We start from the raw sequence: 22422 nt of genomic DNA, 5'->3' as shown, positions 1-22422 counted from the left end.
TGTGAACTCTGGGCCATCAGGAACACGATGTTTCAAGCTTCAAAATTGAGGTTTCCTTACGTTCTGTGGTAGACAAAGGTCTACGTGGATGTTATAGTCCTTATTTACCTGATGCTAAGAATTTGGGATTGTAGGGGAGGAAAAATGTTCCTTCTGTCCTTTTAGGCCCAGTGACTAGTCTAAGAATTAAATTGAGGTGGAATAACAGGGAAAAGATCTGGTTCCATATTTGTGCCCCGGAGTGTCACAGAGATAGCCTCAAGGGCCACCAGCCGACTGCGACGACGTCCACAGCATCCCCACCTCAAAAGAGCAGGAGCCCGGGGCTTCCCCGCTGGGAGAGGCAGGTCCTGGGAAGGGGAGTGGGAAAACCTGGCCAACAAGGTCGCCGTGTTGGGCGGAGAAGCTTTGTCAGGGGGCACGTTCCCTCTGCTGGTGGCTCTCCGGGCCCCACTATGCTGTGAGCGCGACGGGGCTCGTGGAGGCCCTTAGGACGGGGACGCCTAAAAGTCGGGCTTTTCCTGACTCTGCCGAGGCTCGACTGCCTTCATCTCACAGTAAGTCACGTACCAGTGGCATATTTTGGGGTGGCATGTGGCTTTTTTTTTTTTTTTTTAAGATTCTATTCTTTCCTGACAGACACAGGCCGAGGGGAAGCGCAGCGCGGGCCTCGATCCCGGGACCCCGGGGTCACGCCCTGAGCCCCCCAGCGTCCCTCCCCGGGGGCAGGCTCTGAGTCCCTCCGAGTCGCGGGGCTGGTGACCGGGCCGTGGGCCCGCGGGGGTTGTGCAGGCGGCGGTGGGTGGGCGGCAGGGGCGCGGCTGCGCGGGGGGGGCTCTGCGCTGGGGGTGGCGTGGAGGCCGTGGTCGCCCCGGGACGGAGCTTGGCCCGACGCACGCTCGGCTCCCACGGGCTGGAGCCGGTCCCGCCGCTGCCGACCGGCGTCGGCTCCACGGAGGCGGGTCCTGGCAGCTGCCGTCAGGCCTGGGCTGTGGGGACTGCACGCCTGCGGGTCCGGGAGGCCCGAGGCTCCGTCAGTCCGAGGCCCGTCAGGCCGCGCGCTCCGTGAGGCTGAGGAGGCACCGTGAGGCCTGAGGAGGCACCGTGAGGCTGAGGAGGCACGTGAGGCTCGCGGCTCGGGAGGCCTGAGGATGGCACCGTGAGGCCGAGGCCCGGAGGCCCGGGTACCGTCAGGCCCTGTTGTGCCCAAGATCATGAATCCGGGAAACCCCGAGGAGCCGACACGGATGCAAACTCCCGAGGGTTTAGTCACAAGCTCGAGCCTGGGTCCAAGCGCACCCGACGCAGCGGGGCAGGGACTCGGACCCCGAGACTCAGAGGCGCAGCAGCTTATGGCGGCCCGTGGCCCACGGGATACGCAGGAAGTTGCGCAGTCACGTCGGTCCGCACGCAGGCGGCCGATTGCGTCACCGCGTACCTAGAGGATCCAGGTGAGCGGGCCTGTCCCTGAGCCGGCGTCCGATTAGGGTGTGCCCCGGGCTTGCCTAGGGTGGGGCAGTGCCCTACGCAGGTGGGCAGAGGCGGGGGCAGCACCAGGTGGAGTCAGTCCTGCTCTGCTTGTCCAGGGGTGGGGGGGATTTTGTTAAATTTCCTGGTCCCACAGCCCGAGGCTCGGTCAGGCCGAGTCACCGTCAGGCCTGAGGCACCGTGAGGCCCGCGGCTCGGTCAGGCCCGCGGCTGTGGGCGGCCAGTCCCCCCCCGGGAAGCGCTCCTGAGGAGGGGCGGGCCCGCTCCCGCCCGGGCTCGGAGGCCCGTCACCGCCGGTGTGTGGACGGCCCCGGGGCCGGGTCACCGCCCGGGCGGCACAGCTCCCGCCGGAGTCCTGGGCGGCCTGGCGGCGGCTTCCCGCGGGTCCGCCCCGCGGCCGGGAGGGCGAGGACAGGGGGTGGGGCCCGGGCGTCCCCTCCGGCTGCTCCGCGGGGGGCACGGGGCGGGCCTCCCAGCACGGGGGGGGCTCCGGCCCACAGGGCCCGGCCTCGGCGTCCGCCCGCACCGCCCCGGGCCGCCCCGCGCGCCCTCACGCGCCCTCGCCGCCCCGAACGAAGACCCCCGGGCCGTCCTCAAGCTGTTGGTTGGCTTTAGTTTATTTTATTTTATATTTTTTTAAGATTTTATTTATTTATTCACGAGACACACACAGCGAGAGAGGCAGAGACCCAGGCCCCACGCGGGAGCCGCCGCGGACTCGATCCGGGCCCGGGGTCACGCCCTGGGCCGAAGGCGGCGCCGTTGGCTCGTCTTAAGAGCTGAGCGCAGGCCCATGTCCTGAGCAGTCCCCAGGTGGGCTCTGTGCTGGCTTCACACACTTTTACCGCGATAGTGCACGAAAAGATGCTTTCCCTCCTGCCTGTTTCCTGGTTTTAGATATATGAATCACGAACCTACCTTTTGCTTTCCTTTTGTTTCTGTTGGGCAACTTTTTTTTTTTTTTTTTTTTTTTTTGAGAGAGAGGGTCTTAAAGATTTTATTTATTCGACAGAGAACACAAGCGGGGGAGCAGCGGGGAGGGGGAGGGGGAGGCGCCCGACATGGGACTCAATCCCAGGACCCGGGGATCCGACCTGAGCTGAAGGCAGGTGCTTAGCCAACTGAGCCACCCGGGTGCCCCCCCCCCCCCCCATCAACTATTTTTGACAACTTCTCTGGTACTATAACATGGTCACTCTAATAAAGAAAATAGGCACATAGAGATGACTGGTGTAACCCTCTCCCCTAATCCCTTACCGATACAGGAGACCCACTCACCCCCCTACACGCATGGTAACTGTTGTGCCCAAGATTGCGAATCCGAGAAACCACCAAGGAGCTGACACCGATGCAAGAGCACGAGGGTTTATTAGCGAGCTCGAGCTTGGGTCCAAGTGTGCCCGACACAGCGGAGCAAGGACTTGGACCCCGAAGTGGGTTACAGCTGGGTTTTTTAAAACTTTATTTTTTATTTATTTTTTATGATAGAGAGAGAGAGGCAGAGACACAGGCAGAGGGAGAAGCAGGCTCCATGCACCGGAAGCCCGACGTGGGATTCGATCCGGGTCTCCAGGATCTTGCCCTGGGCCAAAGGCAGGCGCCAAACCACTGCGCCACCCAGGGATCCCCACAGCTGGGTTTTTTATAGGCTGGTCTAGGGGATTTCCAGAAGGGGTGGAGGAATTCTAAGATGGGACTTTCTTCCAGGGGCGTTGGGCTCTGTTGTCTTTGGGATATGGGATTACCTGCCGAGAACATTGAGGACATTCTGCAGTTTTTCCCCTTAAAGTTCAGCTCTTATTCACAGGGAACTAAGATGGCTGTACTTGTGCTAATGCTAAACTTGAGGTGGGATGGCCTTAATTTTTCTCGGCCTCCACAAACAGTGCTTTTTTTTAATTTGTAGTGACTTCTTGGCATAGAAACATCAAGTCTTTTTATGTGAACTAATTTGTAATAAGGGCAACATTAGGGACAGGAAAATTAGAAGAAAGTAGACCATAAGGATCCCTGCAAGCATATTAAGGATTCTAGAACACTGGGAAGCCACTGAGGGCCTTGAAGCAGGGAACTGAATGCAGTCCGGTTTCTGGCTCATTGGCTCTGTAACTCTGACATTCAGATCAGTGGTGTGAGCTGGAGATCTAAATTTAGGAGGCCTCGGTAAGTGCTTAGAACCTGAAGCACTGGGATCCCTGGGTGGCGCAGCGGTTTGGTGCCTGCCTTTGGCCCAGGGCGCGATCCTGGAGACCCGGGATCGAATCCCACATCGGGCTCCCGGTGCATGGAGATAGAGCTGCTTCTCCCTCTGCCTGTGTCTCTGCCTCTCTCTCTTTCTGTGACTATCATAAATTAAAAAAAAAAAAAAAAAAAAGAACCTGAAGCTCTGGGAGTAAAAAAGAAAACTTAGAGAAGAATATATAGTGAAAAATCACAAAATTCATAGGACTGGCTGAGAAGCTGCCAGAAGACTGAGGAGCAGGGACTAGCTAGGAAGGAGGATGGAAGATTATTTTTCCTCCCCTACCTACAAGTGTGGAGGGGTCCAGAAATACAAAATTGAGAACCACGGTCTTAAAGCTTAGAAGGAAAGAGAATGGAATACAGACCACAAGAGGAATATTTGGTCTTTAACCTAGACAGGTGATTCCTTAACTTAAAAAAAAGGTAAAGAGGATGAATGGTGTGGTGTCTAGAGGGTGCCTCTCCATCGGATGTGGGCCAACGATTGATTGGGTGGTGGGAGGTGAAAGTTCACCAGACAGAATGAAGGAGAGAGAACTTTCTTAAATACACCTCAGGGGAGCAGTGAGCAGGACCCCAGAGGAGGGGCTGTCTGCAACAAGCCAGTGGGTGGGGGCTGCATTTAAAGGGGGAGGATGAGGAAGCATGGCGACCGATGGAATCTTCCAGTTTTTGGTGACTGCCCAGGTGTAAGTAGCCCATTGGTCAGTTAGGCTTATGTATCTTTTTTTTTTTTTTTTTAAGATTGATTGATTGATTTATGATAGACAGTAGAGAGAGAGAGAGAGAGAGAGACAGGAGGAGGGAGAAGCAGGCTCCCTGCAGGGAGCCGGATGTGGGACTCGTCCCGGGACTCCAGGATCGCGCCTTGGGCTAAAGGCAGGCGCTAAACCGCTGAGCCACCCAGGGATCCCCAGCTTATGGATCTTTTTAGGTGGGTCACCTGATGGGCCTGTCGGTATTTGGCCAAGGGGGGCCCGTGGGCCCTTTCTGCATGCCACCCCTCAAGCCTATTTGCCCACAAGTGGCCTCTACAGATGGGATGAGATTTGGGGCTTCTAAACTCATGAGAGGTTGAGGGATTTCCTATCTGATAGACTATATTTTAAACTACATAGTTACATTTTTATCTACATATTCATTACAATGTTTTTCTTGATATAATTACTGTAAGACATTTAAAATTTTATGGGTTCTGCGTTTCAAGTCATGCTTAGTCATGGATGTGCCAAAATTATAAAAATGGTAGTCAATTTAAAATATATATATATTTTATGTATTTTTTTGAGAGAGAGCATGAGCAGTGTTGGGGCAGAGGGAGAGGGAGAAGCAGACTTCCTGCTGAGCAGGGAGCCAGACTCCCAGGACCCTGAGAGATCATGACCTGAGCTGAAAGCAGGCACTTAACTGATTGAGCCACCCAGGTGCACCTCTGATATTTTCTTAACATTTTTATATTAAGGTTAATGTTATATATCAACCTGATTGGACATGGGGTGCCCAGATTAAACGTTTCTGGGTGTGACTGTGAGGGTGTTTCTAGGGGAGATTAGCATTTGAGTCAGTGGATGGATACAAGAGGATTGCCCTCCCTTATGTGGTGGCCTTCATCCCACCTGTTGAGGGCTTGAATAGAATAAAAAAGGCAGAGGACAGAGGAATTCACTTTTTTTTTTCCTGCTTACTTGAACTATATCTCTCATTTACCTTTGGATTCACCACTGGCTTTCTTAGATTTCTGTTTGTAAACAGCAGATCACCAGCCATTTCCTCATAATATGTGTGGCTTCTGTATTTATATATAGGTATCTCCTTTCTCTCTATATAGATAATATATATTGATAATATACTATTCTGTTTTCAAAAGTATGAAGTATATTAGTCAGGGATCTTCAGAGGGACGGAAGATAGATATCTTCTGTTCCCTGACTAATAAATCTATAATGTGTTAGATCTAAAGTAGATCTAAAGTAGAACACTATCATAAATATATGCTCCTTAAGAAAATTCAAGTGTTATAGGAATATATAATTTAGAAGATGAAAGACTGGGGCGCCTGGGTGGCTCAGCGGTTGAGCCTCTGCCTTTAGCTGAGGTCATGATCCCCGGGTCCAGTCCCACGTGGGGCTCCCTGCATGGAGCCTACCTCTCCCTCTGCCTGTGTCTCTGCCTTTCTTTCTCTCTACATCTCTCATGAATAAATAAATAAAATCTTAAGAAAAAAAAAAAAAGAAAATGAAAGACTAAGTCCACAAAAGAACCCCTGTAATCATCTAACAGAATTGGCATGTATCCTCCACCGTCTTTTTTTTTTAAGATTTTATTTATTTATTCATGAGAGACAGAGAGAGACACAGGCAGAGGGAGAAGCAGGCTCCATGCAGGGAGCCTGATGTGGGACTCGATCCCGGGACTCCAGGATCATGCCCTGGGCCGAAGGCAGGCACCAAACCGCTGAGCCACCCAGGGATCCCCCTCCACTGTCTTTATTATATAAAAGTTATACATGCGTATACTTCAAAGCCAAAAAGTTCTTTTTCTTTTTTTTTTTTATATTTTTTTAAATTTTTATTTATTTATGATAGTCACAGAGAGAGAGAGAGAGAGGCAGAGACACAGGCAGAGGGAGAAGCAGGCTCCATGCACCGGGAGCCCGACATGGGATTTGATCCCGGGTCTCTAGGATCGCGCCCTGGGCCAAAGGCAGGCACCAAACCGCTGCGCCACCCAGGGATCCCAAAGCCAAAAAGTTCTATACAACTTATAAAAAACTGCATTCTCTAGCCTGCCTGACTACTCTTTTCTCAGAGATAACTACTTCTAGCTCTTCAGAGCATCTTTTGGTATTTATCTCCATATTTCTTAATAATGTTCTTCTATTGCTACTTGTTTTCTCAGGTTCACCCACTGTCTACCAACCTCTACCTCTCCATCCCAACGACACACGTGCCGTCTTTTTTCTCCAAACCTCCCATTTAGTTTTACTTTATTTTTTGTTAACTGAATATTCAGTTTAAGTTATGAGAGTGAATGTTCTGGTGACTTTTTTTTCTCTGATCGCTTTTCCTTTTCTACTCACGTTACTTTTTCTCAAGTTAATCTTCCTCCTTTGAGGTTAGTGTTCTCTGTATTATTTATTACTACTTGTTAGTGCACAAACTGCTGATTCTCTGTGTCTCTCAAACACCAAGGAGGACATGATTTTTTTTGCCCTGAACACAGGCAAGTATGGTCTTGCCATTTACTGAAATGGGGAAGATCGGTGGAGCAGGCTTGGGGTAGGGAAGATCAGGAGTTCAGTTCCGAACATATTAATTTTGAACTGTCTGTAAGCTATCCAAGTGTCAGCCATACAATTGGACCAGCAGTTCCGGAGTTGAGGAGAAAGTCTGGCAATATAGTATTGGGGAATTATTTAGGCAGTGATGCTGGATGGAATCAGAAAGGTGTGCAAACAGATGAGAAGAGGGCCCAGGACTGAACCCCAAGGCTCTCTGAACCTTGAAAATTCAGGAAGTTAGAAACTGGGTTTCAACCAGAATGCCAGCCATAGCTTATCTCTCCAGATTTCAACTAAAAACCTGGACAAAATACAAATGCAATTATCTGAGTCCTCCAAAAAGTAAATAGTGGCAGACAGGCTGGGTGGGGAAGTTATACCTGAAGAGCGACCGGTAAGGTGGTAGTGACTTTCCTGGGACTTTTCCCTTTTTATCTCCCAGGGGTAATGTGAGTGAGATAATGAATCAAAGACAGTAGAAACTCGGAGAGCAGTCCATCTTGTGAGAGGACCAAGAAAAAGACCCCAGAGAATGTGATTTCTTTTTCTTTTTCCTTCTCTCCCAGTTCTGCCCAGAAGCCAGACCTAACTCTAATTGGAGATCTGCACTCCCAGGCAGTGGGAACCAGGAAAAGGTACCGTTCCTTGCAAGGTGTGGTGGAGGATCCCCCTGTTATTTTCTCCCTTGCTGCTTTGTCCATAGTGTAGGCCCATTTGTTCAGAATGGCACAATTACACAGGATGTTAAATTTGCAAGAAAACCCCAGCTATCTGGCCACAGGTAATTCGAAAAGGGAGTCAGAGTGGGGAGGAAAGGAGGAGACAACTGGAGAAGGGAATTCCCTTTCTGTGACTATTTCCAGCCTCACCCTACAGAGCTGAGCATAAGGGAACAACCCGAAGAAGCAAAGCAAATGCTTTGAGAAATGGGACTACAGCGTAAACCCCTAGGAAGTCCCAGAGTACTCCTGAGTTGCTCACACAAGGGGCAGATAAATATAAAAAGACTCTTAAAAACCAGCACTAAAAAAGCAGGCAACCTGGTAAAAAAAGGGATAAATTATTAGAACAGGCATTTTATCAAAGAACACAAACAGATGGCAAATAAGCACACGAAAAGATGCTCAAGATCGTACATTCGTCACTGGTTACATGAAAATAAAGAACACAGTAAGTTACTACTATACACCTAGTAAGAAGAGCTAAAATTTTTCAAAAGTTATAATTCAAGGACTGGCAAGTATGCAGAGAAACTGGAATTTTTATTGTACTGCTGGTAGGAATGCAAAATGGTCCAGTTATTTTGGAAAATAGTTTGGCAATTTCTTATAAAGCTAAAGGTATACCTACTATATCGCTCAGCAATCTCTCCCATAGGTATTTACCCAAATGAAATGAAAACATCAGTTAAATGAAGTTCACACAAAAACGTTAATGCAAATGTTTCCAGCACATTTATTCATAGGGAGCTTCAAACGGGGAGCAACCCAAATGCAACGGATAAACTGTGGTATGCCCTGGGAACACCACTCGGCAAGAAAAAGGGACAGAACTACTGATAATCATAACATACATGGATCCCAGATGCATTACACTAAGTGAAAGCAGACGGACCTAAGGCCACGCACTCTATGATTCTATTTATATGACATTCTGGAAAAGACAAGACTAGGCAGATGGCAAACAGGTCAGTCTTCGTCAGTGGTTATTAATCAGGGAAGGGTTTAATTCCAAGGGACTATAGAATTTGATATTTGGGGGCAAAGGCTGATGAAGTTATTTATCTTGATTATTGTAATGCCTTCCTATTGCTGCTGTAACAAATTACTCACACATTTGTGGCTAGCACCCCCCACCCTCACCTCATCTCAGCCTCCCCTGTCAACCTATTACTCTTGTGGTATTGGTCATACAACTCTCGCTGCACTTTTTTCAAAAGTCACAGAGCTTCACACCAACAGTGAATTTGGCTGTATGTAAATGTTAAAACTGGGTCTAGAAAACGGGGGAACCAGCAGAGGAGACTGAGAAGAAATTACCAGGAAGGTGAGAAGGAGCCAAACGTTCGTGGTGCCCTGGAAGCCAGGTAAAGAAAAGTGCATTAGGGAGGGCATGAACTCGGATGTGATTGCTGAGATCCAGCATGGGGAGGGGTTGCGTACTGAGCAACATGGAAGCCTCCAGTCAACTACTTGACAGCAGGAGTTTTCTGGGGAGCAGTGGAAGCAAAAGCCAGAGAGGTGTGTGGGTTCAAGAGAGAGAACTGAAGAAATAAAGACAGTAACAAGACCAGTGCCACTCAAGTAGCCAGTCCTTGAACCATTACCGGAGAGTTACTGGTCCTGTAGGAGATCAGGAGAACACACAGGGTTTAAAACTAACAACCTGGACACCTGGGGGGCTCAGGGGTTGAGCATCTGCCTTCCGCTCAGGGGGTGACCCCAGGGTCCTGGGGTGGAGCCTCATGTCCCTCCAGCTCTCTGCTCAGTGCGGAGTCTGCTTCTCTCCCTCTGCTCCACGTCCCCGCCCCCCCCCCCCCCCCAGTTCAATCTCTCGCAAATAAAATCTTTTTTAAAAAGCAAATGAAAATAAACCCTTCCCTCGTGTAACTTTTCACATATGAATATTTTTGTAGGAAAGATGATTGGGGTCAAAATATTGGGTCAAGTTACCACTAAGAATGCTTTTCCCCATATTTGCCCATTATTGGTATATCCATTTGTGCACACTCCTGCCAAGATTGGATATAAACAATCTCTATTCTTGTTACTCTGGCTTGCAAATATACCATTTATTTTTTAAATTTTAAATTAACATATAATGTATTATCAGTTTCAGAGGTGGAGGTCAGTGATTCATGAGTCTTATATAACACCCAGGGCTCGTAACATCACGCGCCCTCTTTTTTTTTTTTTTTTTAATTTTTATTTATTTATGATAGTCACACAGAGAGAGAGAGGCAGAGACACAGGCAGAGGGAAGAAACAGGCTCCATGCACCGGGAGCCTGACGTGGGATTCGATCCAGGGTCTCCCGGATCGCGCTCTGGGCCAAAGGCAGGCGCCAAACCACTGAGCCACCCAGGGATCCCTCACGCACCCTCCTTAATGCCCATCACCCAGTTACCCCATCCCCCACCGGCTCCCCTCCAGTGACCCTCAGTCTGTTCCTCTGGTTAAGAGTCTCCTTACGGTGGTTTGTCTTCTATTTCCCTGATCGGTGGACTGTTTTTTCACATGATTTTTGGGCACTATGCTTCATCTGTGAGCTGCATGTTCTTTGCTTTGCCTTTTAAAATCTTAAATGTAGGGGTGCCTGGGTGGCTCAGTTCAGTCAAGCGACCTATCCTTGGTTTTGGCTTAGGTCCTAATCTCAGGGTCCTTAGATCAAGCCCCCGCCCTCATCGAGTCCCCCCACTTTGGGCTCTACACTCAGTGTAGAGTCTGCTTGTCCCTCTCCCTCTGCTCCTTCCCCCACTCTCAAATAATAATTTAAAATCTAAATATAATATTTGTTTTAAAAATATTTTTTTATTTATTCGTTGAGAGACACAGAGAGAGAGGCAGAGGACACAGGCAGAGGGAGATGCAAGCTCCATGCAGGGAGCCTGATGAGGGACTCGATCCCGGATCCTGGGATCACGCCCTGGGCTGAGGGCAGACACTCAACTGACGAGCACCCAGGCGCTCCTAAATGTAATACCTGAATAGGTATAAAAGCCCAAGTTTCAGGGATCCCTGGGTGGCGCAGCGGTTTAGCGCCTGCCTTGGCCCAGGGCGCAATCCTGGAGACCCAGGATCGAATCCCATGTTGGGCTCCCGGTGCATGGAGCCTGCTTCTCCCTCTGCCTATGTCTCTGCCTCTTCTCTCTCTCTCTCTCTCTGTGATTATCATAATAAAAATTAAAAAAAAAGCCAAGTTTCAAAATTCGAAAGGTAAAAAGGGATTGTACAATGAAATCTCGCTCCCACTCATCTCCTAGCTGCCCAGTTTCGCCCACCACAGGTTGGCAGAGGTGGACTGTGAGTTCCAACTCTAAGTCACATGGCTGGTCTTGCAGGCAACCGGCTCCTATCTTTAGGGGATTTCCAAAAGTCACCTCAATAACAAACTCAAGTACCCCTGAAAGGGGCTGTTATGAACAAGACACTCCTTTCACTTTTGCAGCTCTCCAACTATTTAGAAACCCACTGAAAGACCAGCAGAAGATGTTCCTAGTGCTCTTAGGAAATTTCAAGGCTTTTTAGAAGCTCTATGCCAAATAAATACTTCCTTTTATAAATCACAAATTGCAGACAGTGACGTTAATTGTAAATATTTTTTATTTTTTTATTTTTATTTTTTTTTAAATTTTTATTATTTATGATAGTCCCAGAGAGAGAGAGAGAGGGGGGGGGGGGCAGAGACACAGGCAGAGGGAGAAGCAGGCTCCATGCACCGGGAGCCAAATGTGGGATTCGATCCTGGGTCTCCAGGATCGTGCCCTGGGCCAAAGGCAGGTGCCAAACCGCTGCGCCACCCAGGGATCCCTGTAATATTTTTTAACCCAGTTTTCTATTTGTCTTTTAATTTTGGTATATGCATCTCATAACCATTTTTGCCAAGGGGAAATTTAAATTTTTATGTAGTTAAATATATCAGGTTTTTCCTTTGTGGCTTCTGCACCAGTCTTAGAAAAAGTTACTTTATTCTGAAATGATTTTAAAAACCTCTCCCATTATTTATAGAACTTTTATAGTTTTATTTTAAACAGTGAAATCTTTGAATCAGCTAGAATTTATTAGATATGAATTTTAAGGTGGAGATCTAATAATCTGTTAACCTAAAGAAAGAGGTAAACTGAAGCAAGCTCAAATTATCAGAAATTGAGTCTCTCTGGGAATAGCAGAGGAGTTGCAATTCAGGAAATGCATGCTCTAGGGGATCCCTGGGTGGCCCAGTGGTTTAGCACCTGCCTTTGGCCCAGGGCGTGATCCTGGAGTCCCAGGATCGAGTCCCACATCGGCCTCCCCGCATGGAGCCTGCTTTCTCTCCCTGTGTCTCTGCCTCTGTCTCTCATGAATAAATAAATAAAAATCTTAAAAAAAAAAAAAAAAAAAAGGAAATGCATGCTCTAGCAAGCTACAGGTGAATTTGTTAAGGATTTGGGGCGGGCTGTATTCATGGGCAAGGAGTAGGGGTGTGCGTCCAGCTAGAGTTCAAACTAAGTTCATTGGCATAAGGATGGGGAGAGATTCTTGGTGGATGTTCATTGGTCAGGAGCTAAGTCTATCCTCTGTAAATCAGGCATTTATGGAAAACCAGTCTCAGTTCTTAAGTTCCATGCTTCTAAAGGCACGTGAGGTTCTCTATTTCATGTCTTCCAGTTTCATTTTAGATGGAAATCCTTCCACAAACCTATTTTTTCCCTTAATGGTTTTTCCTAGTTGTTTCAACACTATTTACTGAAGAACTAACTTTTTGGTGGTGATTATAGTGTCACCTTTATATCCTAAACTCCCATCTACACTTTAGTCTGTTTCTACATTTCTTTTTTGATACACTGATTATTTGCAGACAGTATCTCACTGTTTTAATTATACTGTTATAATATCTCTGATATCTTAGCACTAGTCCTCATAGATAGCTTAACCAAGGGAGAACTGTCATGTTTACAATGTCAAGTCTCTGAGGATGTGTCAAGCCTTTTTTTTTTTTTTTTTTTAAGATTTTATTATGAGAGAGAGGAGAGAGAGACAGCATAAGTGGCAGTGGGGGGTGGGTGGGAGAGGGAGAAGCAGGCTCCCTGCTGAATGTGGAGCTGAAAGTGGGGGGGCCTCCACAAGGAGGGTGGATCGATAGGGTAGGGAGGAGGCTTAATTTCACAACCTTGAGATCACAACCTGATCTGAAGGAGATGCTTAACCAACTGAGCCACCCAGGTGTGCCTGTATCATGCCTTTTCATGTCTTATATCTTTTAGTAATGTTTTCAAGTTTTCTTCAAAAAAAAAAAATCTGGATATTTAATCTTTTTTTTGTGGTTATTATTATAAATGGGGCCTTTTTTTGAATTGCAACTCCTAGTCAGTAGTTGCTTATAAAAAGCAATAGACTTTTACATATTAATTTCGCTCCCAGCCACCTTATTGAATTGTCTTATTTCTGTATATTTTGTAATAGCTTTCCCAATAGGTCCTTTGGAGTTTTCTGTATCTTCAATCATATTATCTGCAAAAGTGGTAATTTTATCACTTCCTTTTCAAATTTTATAGTTCTATGTATTCTTTTTCTTACATACATATTTTGTTAGAACCTCCAGAATAAGAAGTGTGGATGTTCTTATTTCTGATGTTACTCCACACGTCTATTTCCTGCTTTGTTTTCTGTTGCATTCTTTTCAAATGAAAATCTTATGTAGGATAATTATTTTATCTTTTCTTTTAAATCTTTGCTATATCTGAAAATTTTTTTAAATTTATTTTTATTTTTATTTATTTATGATAGTCACACAGAGAGAGAGATAGAGAGAGAGAGAGGCAGAGACATAGGCAGAGGGAGAAGCAGCCTTCAGGCAGGGAGCCCGACGTGGGATTCGATCCCAGGTCTCCAGGATGGCGCCCCAGGCCAAAGGTAGGCGCCAAACCGCTGTGCCACACAGGGATCCCTATATCTGAAATTGATAGGATGACATTCTAGTCAGGAGAGAGAAACAAAGTGAATGAGTAAATTATGTAATATTTTAGATGGTAAGTACACTGGGAAACAACTCAAACAGGGTGCAGGGGAAGAAAAAATTTCCCTCTTCCCTTCTGGATTCCTTGGCTGGTCTAATAATAAAATAGACCTAAGACATATTGACAAGAGAAAAACTAATTTAATTTCATACATACAAGAGCCGCATTAAAAGGGTGACTCAAAGAAGTGACCAAAGCAGGAAGCCTTTAAACCTTTTAGACAAAGAAACAATACATTTATAAAAAATTAACAAGACAAAGGGGTTTGAGCTTGGGGGTAGTGAATAGGTAAAGAAGTAAAAAGGTTTGTTTATATAGTCTCTAGCCCTAAATCCCATCTCTGGTCATATGGATGTCTTCTAACCTCCTAGTACAGGGAGGACACCTTTCACGTGGGAGATTTATAATCTCCTTTCAGAGGGACAGAGAAGGGCCAGTGTTCTTGCATTTGCTGTTTGTTTCTCAAGAATCTTTATTTCAAAATATTCAGTAAGCCAAAGTGGCATACTTTGGGGTAAAAGAGTATAAACCCCTATAAGGGTAAGGGGCTAGAAAGTGCTGAGTGTGGGAAAGGCTGTAATTTTAAATAGTGGGCCAGAGCAGGCCTCACTGAGAAAGTAACACTAACGAAGACTTGAAGGATGAAGGGTATATGGGAATTAATCATTCCAAGTAGACAGAACAGCAACTGCAAGGGTTTGAGGTGGGGATGGACTTCACAATAGAAAAACCACAATATAACTGAAACAGAGTACATAAAGGAAGAGTAGGAAGAGATGAGTTAAGAAGGGTGGGAGGAGGAGCAGATTTTCTAGAGCCCTGGACGTCACCGTCAGGCTTTGGTTTTACTGAGATAGGGAACCATTAAACCATTAGAGTAACATGATCTGATGGATATTTTAGAAGAATCTCTTTGCTACTGTATTAAATACCGATGTTTTGGGAGTGTGGGGGGAGGGGATTGTGGCGGTTAGAAGCTAAAACACCACTTAAGAGACTATTACAAAAATCCATGTAAAGATGATGGATTCTGGATCTGTTTTAAAGGAAAAGCCAGCAGGATTTGCTGAGAGACTGTGGGATGTCAGGGGTAGAGGAACCATCACTGTGGAGAGACAGAGAAGGCTGTGAAGGACATCCCAGCTTTGGATATGTTATGTTTGTGAGATGTCTTGGACATTAATTAGAGCTCTAGATGAGGCAGCTAGGTATATGAGTCTAGAGTTCAAGAAGGTACACATTTGGGAGTTGCCAGCTTGTAGACTGTACTAAAGCCACAAGATTACCAAGAGAGTGAGTACTGATGGAGAAGAAAGAGACCCAGGGATTGAGCTGTGGTGTACAATAAGAAAAGGAACCTGCAAAGGACACAGAACAAGAAGCCAATGAGTTTGGAAAACAAGCACGAGTTTGCTGTGTCTTGAAAGCCAAAATGAAGAAGATGAATCCTGGAAGAGTGCTCAGCTGAGTCTACTCCTGCTGATGGGCTTAGGAAGAGGAGACCTATGCATCCATTCCTAGCTCAAGCCACACAGAAGGGTGTTCTTGGTAACCTTGAGAACAGTTTCAGTGTAGTAATAGGGTGAAAAGTGAGACTGGATTAAAAATGCAGAGAGAATTAGAGACAGCCTTCCTTGGTTTACAAATGAAGCTATTTTCCTTATGGAACCTAGGGCATGTTTAGAGATTTTTGTGATTTGTGATTGTCATTTATTTAATGTCTGTTTCCTTAAAAATGTAAGACCTATGAAACCATCTCTGATCAAGTTGTGAAGTCCCTAAAGTAAGTCTTTCTGTAAAAAGGATGGGGAAAGAACATAAAGTTCATTTCATTTGCCATTTGGTTTTCTGGATGGTGCAGTACACAGAAGTTAAAATTTCTCCGTAAGTCATATTAATGTAAGAATGCTCCATGAGGTCTAATTTACAGAAGAATAATCAAACTTATCAAACCCAATGGTCGGTTTCCTTGTCTGTGTTCACTTTGATCTTCCTTCCCTCTACTCCCACCTCCCACACCATCATTAGAATGTAGACTCCACAAGAACAGGAACCTTCACTGTCTTATTGATTCCTGAACTCCCAGGACCTAGAATACGCTCTGGCACATGGTCAGTTCTCAATGAAATGCTAAGTGTTCAATGAAATGAAACACATGGTATGGAGACATTTTTGGCTGTAACAGCTGGGGGTGCGCAGGGGCATCCAAGAGCCAGAAATACCAATTAAGCTTCCTAAAATTCACAGGACAGCTCCTCACAGCAAAGATAATCCAACCTGAAATGTCCATAGTGCCAAGGTTGGGGAATGCTGCCTTAGAGCAAAAAGAAGTTGCTTGATTCACTTATGACTTGGGTTTGAGTCCCTGGAAGAAGAGCAGAGCCCGCAGCAGAAACCTGGGTATATTAAAATTCACTCACGACACTGCTGGCTCTCACACAAGAATGCATCAGGCGTGGCTTTTAGAGATTCAATTTTGTGAACTCAAAGCAATGAAAGATTTCCAAGAAACATAAACTGAGGACTATCCTTATATCGAAAGGGATATTATATTTAAGAAAAAGAATATCCCAGTAGAATAATAAGAAAAAGACCTGATCTATACACATCACAAAAGACAGATAAAAGGCCAAGGAATATGGAGGAAAATGCTCAACTTCATTAATATTTAAGGAAATGCAATGTGCAACAATGATGTATTTTTTAATCAGATGGGCTAGACTTGAACAGACTGATAACAGCCACAACGGGTGAGAGTAGGGGGACGATAAGCACTGTTGGTACAAGTCCTTGGTAGCAGGATTTCAAATTATTTTTCTCCTTATGTTTTTCAATATTGCTCTTTTTAAAAAGGGAGCTTTTAACTTTTAAGTCACAATGCTATTGTCATCTGAAACAAAATCCTCCAATTATAGAAATATATGTATTCCATGTATATACATATATACTCTTTAAAAAAATAGATTTTATTTATCTATTAGAGAGAGAGAGGGCAGGGGCAGAGGGAGAAGCAGGCTCCCCACTGAGCAGGGAGCCGGCTGCAGGGCTCCATCCTAGGACCGCGGGATCATAACCTGAGCTGAAGGCAGACGCTTAGCCGACTGAGCCCCCCAGGCGCCCCCCCACACACATACTCTCAAAAAAATGTAGCTATACCTCCTAGTTCAGGGCCAAATCTTTCTGCCACGGAGCCTTCCTCCACATTGTACTATAATCTGATCCTCTTGAAAATAACACTGACCCTGTCACTTCCTTGCTTGGCACTCGCCGGTGGACCATGTTTCAGGGCAGGCCCCTCAGCGAGACCGCATGGGGCCCCTCCCCAACCGGACGGTCTTCTGTCCCCATGTCCTCCCTCACACTTTGGGTTCAACTTTACTACCTAGTGCTGCTCCTGGCCTTTGTCCCTGCTTTCTTTACTCCTTAGCCTGCCCAGAACCCCCACAGCCCCTTCCTTGGGGAGGGCACCCTGACCCAAAGTGCCTAAGGCCCCGGGCTTCCAGCCGTTATTTCACCCAGCGTGGAGCTTAGCCATCCTAGTGCTCTTCCTCCGTCCACACCAGGGTCTCCTTAGTTTTTGTATCTGCTGTGCTTGCTCACCGAGAGCCTGGTGAATAGAATGCTTGACATTTAAAGTGCTTTGCTCATGACCCGGTCTTCCTAGTTCTGATACTTCGTTTCACTTTTCTTATTGTTTGATATGTGCATTATTGACTTTGGAAAAGTTTGTGGTCATACAGACACCATACATCAGAATCTGAGTATCCTAACTTTATAAACTCTTTCCGTAAACCAAAGTTCATCCTATAAACCTTAGAAACTGACTATAGATCCTAACTGAGTTTATTTTTTAAAAGATTTTATTTATTCATGAGAGACAGAGAGAGAGAGGGAGAGAGACAGGCAGAGGGAGAAGCAGGCTCCCCGCAGGAAGCCCAAGGCAGACGTTCAACCACTGAGCCCCCGAAGTGTCCCTCAACTGAATTTAAAACTAAGTAAGAATCATCTACCACTGGTGTTTTCCTTTTGAAAAGGAACATAGCTAAAGGCTATTGGGAGGACTGGGCCCTCAGAGGGTGTTCCCCCTCCTCTGTCCTTGGAGGCTGTGTTCAGCTCCCTATGGTCACCGGGGAGCTGAGGACACGGCATTGGGAGAGCGATGTGCCCTGGGGGCTCTGGACCGCACATGTGACAGGACCCAGTACAGGCCGCTATAGAGATCTGCCCGCCTGCAGCCACTCCACACAGGCCCTGGCTCGAGGTTCCCGTGTGTATTAGGCCTGCGGCCTATAGGCCTGGGGGTCTGGCCCTTTCTCGGGTCTGCCCCATCCCTCCAGGTACGAGGGCCAGTTTGAGATGACGCCCAGAAAGCTCCTGCGGAGGCCGCAGATGCAGTTTATAGCCTCTTCCACAACACAGAGACAGATTTCCAGAGAAGGCAATGGTTTTGAGATAATACTTAGTAAAAAGGAAGGTGAGGGGAGGAAAAAAAAAAAAAAAGAAGAAGAGAGGGAGGATAAGTCAGGAAACTTGAATACAATCTGAATTTTAAAAATACAATTTTGTGTTTAATTTGTGAGTGTCATCATTTTGGGGCCTCAAGGGGATTGTCTGCGGGCGACACGCCATCACTTTTACCTTAGAAGACAAAATGTAGAAGGTCCCAAAGATCTGAAGGTAACTGGTGTTCGCCCTCCTAAGGACCTGGATGTGACCGAATGACTGCACCCCCTGAGAAATACCTGTGTATACCTAGGGTTTTCAGATGAGATCTTGATTATTCAGTTAATGACCCACATACATAATCACAAATGTCCCCTCCCTCCGCTCCTATGAAGCTTCCTAGGGCAGTATATAGAGGTGCTAACGCAAATGGATAAAGGGGCAGACTGGGAAAACCGAGGAAGAATGATGCCCTTTACTTACAAAAATGCTTCATTCCACCTGGAGAATTAGATATAATTAGTATCTATATAAGTTTATATGACAATTTATTCTCATAATTTGAAAGTATACTCCAAGGGGGGACTGGCTGGCTCGGCTGGAAGGGTGCGTGACTCTTGATCCCTGGGTCAAGTTCGAGCCCCACATTGGGCATAGAGATTACTTAAATAAATAAAGTAATAAAGTAGAATTTTTCCTTTTTAGACCCTCTTAGAGCCACTGAACCTACCTTTCTTGATCTAATCAAGGGATAGTCAATACTGAAGCACATGGCAACTCCTTGAAGAAGGATTAAAATAAAGGGAAAGAAAAAAAAAAAAAGGGAAAGTTCTCAGGTTTTCTCTCGGGTATTTCTGTTGCCAATGGAAGGTGCTGCTGATACAACGGGCAGCATTGGTCAGTCTGACCCTGGTCCGAGCGATCTTGATTCTCTTATTTGTGGAGAATGAAAAGCTGTAGGTGTTTGCATAGTGAATCACCTAGTGAGACAGGCCCTATGGGGAGGAAATTCTTCATAAGAGCTACAGGGCCAAGCTGTAATCCCACAGCACACAAGCAGGTCGGGTACATGGTGAGGCTCCGCAGGGCAAAGAAAACATTATTTAACCACAAAAAATAATGACTCCTCCCATCAGTTTAAGAGTGGAAAGAACTTATTTGATCAAACCCCTTGTTTAAAACAGATGATCCTGTCAATCTCCTCCATATAAGCAGCCAAGTCATTCCAGGGCTCTACGGCCTGCGGAAGCAGCACTGCTTGAGACCAGGCTTAATCATACCTCTGATCCTCGGATGAGCCAGACGGTAAAGGACTTCAAAATGTGCAAAAAGAGACGTCCTCCCGGAGCATTGGAGCATCCAGGCTCTGTGAAGCACCTTTCAGGTGACCCACGAGTCCCACCTGCTCAACAGCCCCACAAGGAGAACACAATTCAGGTTTCAAATAAGAACCATCAGTGGCATCCAGTGGCATCCGGCCCAAACTGCCACCCGCTGGGCCGGCTTGTCAGGTGGTCAGTGGGCCCCGCTCCCTCTGCAGCCGCTGGCCTGGCCAGGCCCTCATGCTCTACTGGGCGGAGAGTCCCCGGAGGAAGTGAACGTCAGCAAACCGCTTACTCAGCAGGGCGTTGTGTCGCTTCAGGTGGGCGATGACGTCTCCCTGCTTTTCGACGATGTCTTCCAGGCTTGAGACGGTCCTGCACAGAATCAACACGGTGACGGGTGGCACCTGCCAACCAGTGCTCAGTAGTCTCTGCAAAGGGGTTCCTCCCAGCTTGCAGAGCACTGCGCTGTATTTGGGACCTTCTCCTTGACGTCGTAAGCCAAGGGAAATACTCCAAAATGAGATCCTTTCGTTAGACTTTGTTTTATCACAGTTGAATGGGAGTAAGCAAGTCAAACTGAATTCTAAAGGCACATCTGCACAACTATAAACGAGCAGTGGAATGTTTTCTAGATTTCCGGGGGCGGGGTGGGGAGCCCTACAATTCTTTTTTTCTAGTCTTTCATTCCTCCCCCCCCCCCACTCAACGCTTACCTGAATCCAGTCTCCGAGGTGATATTGCTGGGGTAAGCATAGATTTTTTCCTCTTCAAGTACATCCGGCTGTGGTTTGGCTTTATTAAATTTTCGAATTTTCACTAAAATAATAAAGTCATCATTGTCAGGTTATCTAATCACGAAAAACATTTTTTTGCTCCCGTTTATTCAAATTACATTAATTGGCCATGCTTTTCAAGTAAGTTAATATGGACAAAAATGCTTCATAAGGTGAATACACAGGTTTGTTTATGGATTTACTCAAACCTTTGAAAGTCTATGTGCCAGGCCTGTACTAAACACTGGGAATCCGGACAGTATCATTGTTGATAATAATAACAGCTATGAATTTTTTTGGGTGAATTTAAAACACAGAAGGCACAGGTGAACTATTGTGTATGGATTGCCTCATTCAGTTCTCAGAACTACCCCCTGAAGTGGATGCCCTTATCGCTCCGGCTTTATAAAATAAAATGAAGCCCAGGAAAGTTAAGTAAGTAGCCACATTTCTTTTTTCTTTTTTCTCTTTTCTTCTTTCTTTCTTTCTTCTTTCTTTCTTCTTTCTTTCTTTTTTCTTTTTTTCCTCCTCTTTCTTCTTTCTCTTTTCTTTCTCTCTTCTCTCTCTTCTTTCTTTCTTGATTTTATTTACTCATCCATGAGACACACAGGCAGAGGGAGAAGAACAGGCTCCTTGCAGGGAGCCCAATATGGAACTCGACCCTGGACCCCAGGGTCATGCCCTGAGCCAAAGGCAGATGCAGCTGCTGAGCCACCCAGGCATCCCAGTAGCCAAGATTCTAATCCAGGAATCAGGACTTTGAAACCTCCAATGTTGACGCTACCCTATAAAAAGAGCGACTAGTCCAGGGTAAAATACAGATGATACGTCTACAATTCAAGACAGTATGAAAAGAACCAAAATCAAAGCTTGTACAAGGAGCTGTGACATCTTGGAAAGCAGCCCCTTAACTCAGTAGGAGTGAGAAGGGAGGGCAGGTCATGGAGGAGGAGGATGGTAGGGCTTGAGTCCAGCCTTGAGGGAAACGTGAGAACTAACCGCACAGACTAGGGAGGTAGAGAGGAAGGGTGTTTTTAGTGTGAGAAGAGCCTGAGCAAATACTTAGGACCTCGAGAAGGTGTGTGTGTGTGCATAGGGTGGAAAGGTAGGCAGGGAAGACCTGAGGGACTGGTGCCACGCCGAAGCACTGAGGTTTAGTCCCGAGAGTAAATGGGAGTCACCGAAAGGAGCTCACCACCCCTCACCACCAAGGGCAGGGATGAGTAGGGCCAGCTCACGGAAAGTCTTTTATTTCAGATTTTTCCTCCCTAGACGTTTAGAAAACTCTGAACGGGTAAGTTGTTCACGATCAAGAGTTACCTATGAATTACACTGAAGAGAAGGAATACGGATTAAGAAGACAGAGGAAGGGAGGCGAGTAGTGTGCCTACTGGACTCAACCCCGCGGGATGTGATGAGCATGGCCGTGGCAGGGACAGAGGAGAGGAGATGGATGGGGAGGCAGGCCAACTGATGGGAGATATAGGGTGGAAGGAAGAGCCTGGGACGGCAAAAAAGGTCTCTGAGTTAGCAAGAGGTGGGGCTGGCACGGCTGGCTGAGATGGGGAGGATGGACAGGATGGTGGAAGGTTTGGAAGAAGAGAAAGGTGTTCCGGTCACTTCTGTCTTGCTGGTGGCCTGAACACTTGGATGGAAAGTATCACTTAGCAGGTGAACATAAAGCTTAGGGTGGCTCTGCTCACCTGGGAGCTGCCCACGAGGGCGCAGATGGTCATTTTTAGTAGCAGAATGAGAAAGGACGAGGGGACGCAGAAACCCACCAGTAATAAAGAGGTGGGGAACCATCTGCTAAAAGGGAATGAAGGGGGATCCCTGGGTGGCTCAGCAGTTTGGCGCCTGCCTTTGGCCCAGGGCGCGATCCTGGAGACCCGGGATCGAATCCCACGTCGGGCTCCCTGCATGGAGCCTGCTTCTCCCTCCTGTTTCTCTGCCTCTATGTCTATCATGAATAAATAAATCTTTAAAATAAATAAATAAAAGGGAATGAAAATCAATCTCTACAGTGGTAGGAGGAGAACCAGGAAAGCGCCATCAAGGCCCCGCGCCAGGAAGCTGACAACCCACAGAGGACCCCGGTGCGGCCGTTCAGAGGCCACCGACGAGCTGGGCGGTTTGTGGGGATACATGATGCAA

General features: G+C 46.7%; 1 long non-coding RNA gene across 2 annotated transcripts; it reads left to right on the top strand.

Annotated features, from left to right (window-relative positions):
• Positions 1–1398: 1398 nt before the first annotated feature.
• On the top strand, positions 1399–8619 carry LOC119879065. Of its 2 annotated transcripts, none has more exons than XR_005387318.1 (3): positions 1399–1451; positions 7579–7647; positions 8463–8618. It is a non-coding gene; the product is annotated as an uncharacterized LOC119879065 (long non-coding RNA). The 2 variants fall into 2 exon arrangements; XR_005387319.1 differs by lacking the exon at positions 1399–1451 and adding an exon at positions 1480–1531 and having other exon boundaries at positions 8463–8619.
• Positions 8620–22422: the final 13803 nt, after the last annotated feature.

Source organism: Canis lupus, unplaced genomic scaffold (assembly GCF_011100685.1).
Source record: "Canis lupus familiaris isolate Mischka breed German Shepherd unplaced genomic scaffold, alternate assembly UU_Cfam_GSD_1.0 chrUn_S2251H2451, whole genome shotgun sequence".
NCBI classification, from domain to species: Eukaryota; Metazoa; Chordata; class Mammalia; order Carnivora; family Canidae; genus Canis; species Canis lupus.
The sequence above is the reverse complement of the archived record's forward strand: the minus strand, read 5'-3'. Positions and strand labels throughout refer to the sequence as shown.